Raw genomic sequence first — 9449 nt, forward strand, 5'->3', positions numbered from 1 at the left:
GTTCACTCCAGTTTGCGGAGCTAGGCAAGATGCCAGCTCCTCAATGATCAATTTCTTTGATGGAAATGCTTACAAAATGCCCTTATAACAAAAGACTGACTGTGCCAGTATAGCCTAATATACCTATGTACCGCTAGGTGGTGCTGTCTGCTTTCAAGAATCATTGCACCTGACCACAGGCAAACATGTATGAAATCTAAGCTGGGTGTTTAGAGCCACGCTTGACTACCTTTCATCCTTTCTGTCTTACTTCATCCCTGAAGTACTCTTTATCTTTCCATCTTCTAACAAAATGAGAGTCTAAATAAATAAGAAGAAAACTAATAGGCTTTGGGGTTGGTAAGTGCTTATATATTCTTTATAGTGTTTTATCTGTACACTAACCATTCGAGATAGAGTTTTATCTCAATGACCTTAAAATAAGCAAATGAAAGGCCTGCATGCTAAAGTGCCCAGAGACCTGCAGTGATAGAGGCAACATTTGAACTCAAGTCTTCTCACCTAAAAGCCAGTTTGTTTACCACACTCCTTCTGGGTAAGATGATCATGTATCCTGTTTTGCCTGGGATAGTCATTGTTTATGTCTGTTGCCCTGGCATAATTATTATTAGTGCCCCTTTTCATATTCAAAGTGTCAAAATTTGAATGATTAAGTCACATTGTTCACTAATGAAATCAGTCATAAATTTCTCTCCCCTAGTGGTATCAAATTATAAGCCTTTATCTCTGGTTTGGTGAAACATTTCTTTCTGTAAAGAAATCTCAGGCATCAGTGAATAGGTGAGGGATGCTTGTTGTTTTTCTGAAAGTTTGTGAATGTTTATATGGCATTTGAAGTTAAAGATGGAGAGACTGGCATCTTTTGCACTTCCAGCTCGACCTGATACCTGCTTCATACTGCTGTGATTTGAGTGCACTTGTGTTACTATGTTAGGATTCTAGCTGTTCAAATCACAAAACCTCCATTCAAAGCTTGTTTAAACCAGCAAAGGAATTGGATTGTTCACACAGCTGTGAAATTCAAAGGAAGTGATCTTGTTTGGACACAGCTGGCATCAGAACTTCAGTGTCTCTCTTTCTCTGATTGTCTCTCTGTTTCTGTCTCTCTGTCTTCCTTTCTCCATCTGTTGCATACACTTTTCCCTGTATGACCTTCATTTCTCAGAAATGAACCTTCAATGCGGGGATAAAGAAAGTCACCAGCCACTCCAGCACTGCATTTTACCTTTGGCATCAGCTAAAGGTCTGAGGCTGGCTCTCATTGGATTGACTTGGACTATATGCTTATGCCTAAACTAATCACTGTAGTCAAGGGTATGGAATGTTCTAATTAGATAGATGTTGCACCACGTGCCCACATATCCCAGGAGCTGTATAGCAGGGTTTGTCAGAACAGATAGAAGTTGAAGAGGAATGCTTCCCTAAAAGAGGACAAGAATGAAGAATAGGCAATGGATGGTAGACAAAATGATACCACGAAACAAAAGAAACACAAGTCATTCACTGTTCTGCTGCTTTGCTTAATTAAAAAAAAGAAATGAATGAGGTAGAGGTGTAATTAGAGGGGCCTTTCTTTGTTATTTTTCTACAAGTGACAAGAGTGGGTTCCCATCATGGTCTGTTTAACTCTGGAAGGGATACTCAGAGATCCCAGCGCTTCCTCAAATTTATGGACTATGACTTCAGGCCTTTTGTTCTAAAGATAGAGCTGTGTGTGTGGATTAGTTTCCTATTGCTGCTGAAACAAATTACCACAAACTTAGTAGTTTCAAGCAACACAAAGTTATTATCTTACAGTTCTGAAAGTCAGATATACAAAACAAGATTATAGGGCTAAAATCAAGTGTCAGCAGGGCTTTATTCCTTCTGGAGGCTTCAGGAGAGAATCTTCCTTACCTTTTCCAGCTTCTAGAGGTTGCCTGCATTCCTTAGCTCATGGCCCCTTACTTCATCCTCAGGGTACATCACTCCAACCTCTGCTTCTATCATCACATCTTTTCTGACTTTGACCCACTTGCTTCCCTGTTTTTAGGACACTTGTGATTACATTGGCTCTATCTAGATTGCCTAGATAACCCAGGATAATCTCCATATTTCAAGATCCTTAACTTCATTACATTTTCCCAGTATGTTTTGCCATGTAAGGTAACATATGCACAGGTGCCAGGGATTAGGATGTAGGTGTCTTTGGGGAATCCATCATCCTGTCTACTAGAGGACACTTCTCTGAATTTGATCAAGCTTGGCCTTCTCACTTAGAAATGGTGCAGCTATCACTCTCTCAATCTATATTCTGAAGCTTTGGTAAATAAACGTCCTGCCTGTTTTCCAGGCCAGGACTATCAAGTTGAGACACAAATGGTAGAGGGTAATTGCACAACTGAAAGCTCCTTAAAGATCATGACTTTGTCTTACAGCTTTAAGCTTTCTGCCTCACCCTGCATCCACTAGGTCCTCCCACTTGCATCACCCATGGTGAGTCGATAGTAGGTATAGATTGAACAGAAGGGTGTCTTTTAGAGTTTGTTCTGTTGATGCAAAAGAGTTTGAGAGGAGAATTCCTTATCCTAGACCAGTGTTAGATTTGAAGGACAAACATGACAGCACCTAGAACTCTGTTGTTTGCTTGCATGTTGGGGAAATTCCCAACATACCCAAATCAGTTTGTGGTGAATGAATGACATATAATGCATTCATCTTTTCCTATGTAAGAAATATTTATTGAGTGCCTATGATGTGCTATCCACTAAAGTATTTACTGCTTTGTAAAGAACCCTTAGTCCCACAGTAGAGTTCTTCTTTATCTTTTCTGAGACACCTGCGTAGAGAAAACGAGTTAATCAGAGGTGGACAATGAAATCACTGAAGGAGCTTTTCCAACTTACATGTGCCCACACACTCATAAGGTCTGGAGTGGGCTCTGAAGAATATACAGTCTAAAAAATTTTTTCAGGGGCTTCCCTGGTGGCGCAGTGGTTGAGAGTCTGCCTGCCAATGCAGGGGACGCGGGTTCGTGCCCCGGCCTGGGGGGATCCCACATGTCGCGCAGCCTGGGCATCCGGAGCCTGTGCTCTGCAATGGGAGAGGCCACAGCAGTGAGAGGCCCGCGTGCCGCAAAAACCCCCCACAACTTTTCAGGTAATGTTTTGACACATACAACCCTGATTAATACTGGACATTTTATTCTAAGTAACTCCAGTTGGAACGGCTCCAAGGTCCTTTGGTCTTTTCCCAGAGCCACGTTCCATCACTGTGAGTAAAGAACTCTGGGTCATGATGCAGCCACAAGTTAGGCTGCTGTCAGTTGTTTCAGTTCTCCAGAGCATGGAGGGAATCTTGGCTTTGTTAGTCAAAATACTCAGGAATGTGCAAATGGAGAAGAACAGCTAACACTTTATTTTCTTATGAGAATAAATTCAAGGAGTTTATTTCTGTTGCAGTTTTTAATTAGGATGCAATGTATTTCTTAACTACTTTTATAGTTATGACTATTTGTATGTCAGGCAGACAATTATTGTGAAAAGTTATTAAAATATCATTACTGGCCAGGGTTGTCACAATAACCTTTTATTAAAATTGAAATAGTCTCCTTTTTCTACCTTCTCCTTTACCCTTCTTTTTGTTTAAAAGTAATAGAGGGCTTCCCTGGTGGCACAGTGGTTGAGAGTCCGCCTGCCGATGCGGGGGACACGGGTTCGTGCCCCGGTTGGGAGGATCCCACATGCCGCGGAGCGGCTAGGCCCATGAGCCATGGTCTCTGAGCCTGCGCGTCCGGAACCTGTGCTCCGCAACGGGAGAGGCCCGCGTACCACACACACACACACAAAAAGTAATAGAAACCCAACTGAGTCTTGTTCAGGCAAAAAGGAAATGTGTTGGCTTAAGTAACTTGGAAAGATAGAAGTGGGGCAGTCCTTAAGCACCATCAGATATAGGAATCAAAAATGCTCTCTTCTGCTGTCTCTTTTTCTCTTTCTCCCCACATTATATATAGTAATAAGGAATTTGGCCTTGCCCAAAGAAAAGGTCTGGCCTTTGCCTTCTGGGAAGTAATATCTGGTTTCTTGGAATATTGTGCCTGATAGGAATATCTTTGCTTGTCCAGGGGCTTTGGGTCATATGGATACTCTTAAAAATGTGACTTAGGGTGGAGACTGGCCATGCCAGGATGATCAACAATTTGAGTTAGGGTCGTCTGATGATGAGTTATCAGTCTACCTGGAGAGTGAAATCAGCCACATGGGCAATCAGCCATGCTTATAGCATGCAGCCCCAATAAAATCTCTGAATGCTGAAGCTCAGGTGACCTTCCCTGGTTGGCTGTACGCCATGTGTATTGTCACACATCAATGCCAGGAAGATGATGAATGCATCCTGACTCCATGGGGACAGAACAATGGAAATGCTACATTTGTAACCTTCCTGGACTCTGTCCTATGTGCTTGTTCCCTTGGCTGATGTCAGTCTGCATCCTTTTCCTGTAATAAACTGTAACTGAGAATAATAGCTGTCAGTGAGTTCTGTGAGTCCTCAAACATGAGGGTGGTTTTGGGAACCTCCAGAACTTGTAGGTGGTTTCAGAAGTGAGGATAGTCTTATGGAGGACTGTATGCCCTTTAACTTGGGGCTGTTGGCCAACTCTCGTACCCCCTAAACTTTTTGTAAACTTTAACTCCTCTGCTGCAGACAGGTTGTTCTTACGTGAGGAGAAGAAATGGATGCAGACAGCTCCAGAGTTTTATTATTATATTTAGACAGTCTCAGAGCAAAGAGAGAAACATCTTTCTCAGATTCAGTATATAAAAACGTGGGTAAGGTATCTGAATGGCTTTGTTTGAGATATCAGCCTGAACTCTGGAATAATTACCATGGCTAATGAATATGAAAGTACTATTAGAAGCCCCACCAGAATTACATGGGTATGGGCGATGTTGGAGAAGCAGTTCCCCTAAAGAAATGAGTGATTATGTGTGTGTTGGGGGAAGTAGGGTTGGAGTTTGCGAATGGTTCTGTCCGGACAGGAAAAGGAGATAGGGTAAAATAAAATAACCGTGTCATTAATATCTTTCCTGTGCACTAAATCTTGAATAAAGGATGGGTTGTCCCAGTAGCCTACCCACCCAAGGTTAGGTTTCAGCAAAATTTAGTAAAATTAGGTTTTACTGATCTGTGAGATCCTGTCTCTGAGGATCTGGAGAATTCACAGGAAAATATTGGCTTAATTATGAACACACACACACAACCCTTAGTGACAACAGAATATATCGATAGTAACTAATACCTTGTATAGTAATGTTCTGAGTATATCTGTCTCAGGGATTTATTTTTGTTACAGTTTGAATCCATTACCAAAATAGTTCCCAGATATTGTTACTGTTTCTTTATTATGCTGAAAATTTATGGTGTAATTTGATTATTGTGCAACAGAAGTAGAAGGCCCCTGGGAACTTGAGGTGTTCTCTTCCTACCCTCTTCTTCCTCTTCCTCCTCCTCTTCTTCTCCATCATTTTATTCTGCTTATTAAGTACTAAGTAAGTACTAAGAAATTAGAAATTTTGTGATTAATCAAAATAGTTTAATTCAAATAGCTGATAGAGCAAGTTTCTTTTATATTTTTTCACTAAGAAATTTGGAAACACAAAAATGTGACTTGCATCTTTTTTTGTGTGCACTGTTTTACATTTAAAATTTTCTGAAACCAAGATTATTTTAAAACTGATGTCAAAGAAAACTTGCTAGCCATGTCTCATTTTAAATAATAATAAAAAAGAACAAAACAGAGTGCTCTAGAAATGTTTAAATCTTATTTTTAAGGTTATCTGAAGTTATTATTCTATTTGCATTTGTAAGAAGCTTAAAAAGACATCACAAATTGGATTTTCAAGAGGCCTAAAAATGACATGATTGTTTATGATTATACACAAATGTATTGATAGAAAATTTGGGACTTTTTTATGCAGTTAGAAGTTAGTTGAAATGGGAGTGCATCTGGGAACAAGGTGAAATGATCACAGCAGGGGAGCATGATTACTCCCCTGAAAGTTGATTGAATTTTCCATTGTACAGATCTTCTGCAAAAAGTTGAAAAAAATACTCAACAGCACAGCACATTAAATAAAGCTATAATATACCATGATGCACATTAAGAGGGATTATTTTCTGAAAGAGGGGAGTAAAGTTTTCTTCAAGTTATTTGTTAATTTTAAGGAAAATAAATTTATTTAAAATCTCCTCTATAGTGTACTGGGCCATTCGTCTATGAAATTGACAATAATTATTTCCAGATTCTATACAGGAATTCAAGCACTGAGTGATTTTCTCCCTACTTTGTTTTTCTCATTGTAATTTTTTTCCCCAGTAAGCATAGATCACAGAGATTAAGTTACTGGTTTTTCTGTTGTATTCAAAGTCGGGTCTTACTCTCTAGAAATTGTTTAGATCAAGTATGTTAGAGTGCTTGTTGCCATAATTAAAGTAACTAGTAACGAATGTATAATTGGCAGAATCATATGGTAGCCAATTTTTCTAAGTCAAGGTCTGTGAAACACATCATATTCCTCTGTAAATATGTGTGTGTTTCCATAAATGTGTTTCTACACAATCATAAATATATAGGAAAAGTGAAAAATTTACACCAAATTCATGAAATACCTAGTTATTTTCCTCTGTTTTAAAAGCAGCAAACTACTTTGTATGGGACCCAGTAGGCTATGCAGTCTTTAACATCTGTTATACCCATAGAGAAATAAACCTTTATTAGATGTGGTTCCATGAAGAAGTCTGCTTATCTAATTTTGCCATATGTGGGCACGAGACTTCATCGTCTATACAGAGTGTTGACACCTTCTTGTGTTAATACTGGAAAGGTGTCTTGGGATTTTAAGAATATGTGAAAAGAGCCTGTGAAAATAATTATGCCCGTTTTCTTTAATGATAATTATATATTATTTTAAACTAAAATTTACATGTACTGGCAAGTCGAGGATATATAATACATTTTGTCATGTCTCAGTTATTCCTCATTTATAATTGGATGATAACCAGTGTGATTTAGGAAATAATTCCAGACTGAACTAGATTCATCTTCTTTCTCCCATGAACTACAGTTTCATGTTTAGTGCTTCTTATCTTAGGTGTCCATGTGTATCTGCTTTATTAGAGGTGAAAATTTTATTACACTTGCATAAGTTACCTGAGGACATTTACTACAGCAAATTTTTCTTTTAGCACAAATTTTATAATGAATTTAAAAAAAGGTTTTTGCTGTATTCCAATATAATTTTCAAAATTCTGAGTACATGCTCTTTGGTTGACCTTAAGCAGAAGTTTTAGCTCTTTATCTGCCTCTGTGCTGTTGGCCAGCTAGGTTTTCTCTGCCCTGATCAGCATCCTCTGCCCACAGCGTTGATGATAGTCCTACTTAAAAATTTTCTTTTGTGGGGAAAAGTCATTGCCTTTTGAAGTTAGCACTGAAAAATGTTCCACCATGATACTTCCTCTGTATTATTATTAAGCATTTCAGCAACTAATGCTCATTATAATCTTAAATACTTCCGGCTCAATATCATATCAGATACAAGTTCTCAGGCCTAGGAAATGAGAGGAGTAATAATTATCCTTTAATGCAAAAAATAGTACTGTGAATTTCTCATTGTCCAATTCAATGCTGAGCTTTGGACATACAAATAAAGAATTTTTGTAACTGCATTCACAGTATGGAGACTTATGGATGAGTTATTAAGTGTACTAGTTTTCTAAGGCTGCAGAAACAGACTGGGTGGCTTAAACAACAGGAATTTATTTTCTTACAGAGCTGGAGGCTACAAGTCCAAGATCAAGTTTTCTATAGGGTTGGTTTCTTCTGAGGATTTCTCCTTAACCTGTAGATGGTTTCTTCTCCATTTTTGTTTCTTCACACTGTTTTTTCTCTGAACTAGTCTGTGTCCAAATTTATTCTTCTTATATAAGGACACCAGTTGTTTTGGATTAGGGTCCACCCTAGTGACCTCATTTTTTTTTTAACATCTTTATTGGAGTATAATTGCCTTACAATGGTGTGTTAGTTTCTGCTTTATAATAAAGTGAATCAGCTATACGTACACATATATCCCCATATACCCTCCCTCTTGGGTCTCCCTCCCACCCACCCCCACTCACCCCCAACCCTGTCAGCCTGCAAGGCTTGAATTAACGCGGAGTCCTGAGCCCGGCTGAATGAGGAGAGTGTGCTAGTATTCCCAGGACATCACTGAATTATTTTCAAAGGGCACAAGGGTAGGGGAAGGGGCACGGGGAGAGGGGGCAGGAGAGATGGTGAAATTGAAGGGGGAAGAAGGAGGAATCAGGAAAAAAAGAAGTGGGGGGCGGGAAGGCAGGAGGAGGGAAAGGAGAGAAATGGAGAATAAAATGAATAAAAGAGACGGGAGACAGTTGGGGGGGTGGAAAGTCTGTCTTCTGCCCACACAGTGGAAAAGAAATTTCTGACAGTCAGAAAGAGAACTCGCACACATGCCCCCTAGAGGGGCCAGATGGAGAAGACTGGAGCTGTATCCAAACAGAGGAAGAAATAGAGAGTCGGGCCAGGCAGCAACGCCAGGCGGGAGGTTGTGGAGAGGGAGGCCGGCGGGAGCGAGAGCGCGCACACGGGCTGCGGGCAGGAGGGGTAGTGACCTCATTTTAACTTAATTACATCTTTAAGGACCCTATCTCCAAATATAATCATATAATAATATAATTTTGAGATTAGGAGATCTGGAGATTAGGACTTAATATATGAAATTTGGGGAGACACAATTCAGCCCATAATATTAAGAAACTCAGAAAATTGACAGAATAGAGAAATAATTTGATGGAGAGTCTGGCAAGAAGGGTGAGGATTTCAGGTACTTATTTTTTCACCCTCATTGATGGTTGTCCGTACATTTTCACCTTATACCAGTGCGCAACAATACAGTCTTGACCAAGAAGACAAATACAATGAAGAATGGACATATATTTTTAACCTAAATGTGTTTTTTTTAGGTAGGGAGTCCATGTAGTTTATTATCTTAAGGAGGAAAGTACTGTAGACATTTGGGACACAAGAATAAACTGGAACTGTCCTGGGAAACCAGTTATATGCTCACCCTAGTTTCAGGTGACCAGTGAATCTCCTGAAGTAGTCTAAACACTGTGTTTTCTTATTTGCATGTACATTTAGGGATCAGTGGAGAACACCCAGAGCTTTATATAACTTTTAAAAGGGGTCTATTTCCAAAGAAAGGTTAGGAACTCCTGGTCTGAGCTATTCTGTGACTAAGAAATAGAGGAATATTGCAACACCAGGGAAAGTCACTCAGGAAATATGAATGACTTGGGCCGAGAAGCTGTGCAAATGATTTATTTATGAACACATTTATATGTGAACATACAAATTATAGAGATACACTCCATAATTTTCAATTCTCTTT

The sequence above is a fragment of the Mesoplodon mirus genome, assembly GCF_964341445.2.
Source record: "Mesoplodon mirus genome assembly, chromosome: 2".
NCBI lineage: Eukaryota > Metazoa > Chordata > Mammalia > Artiodactyla > Ziphiidae > Mesoplodon > Mesoplodon mirus.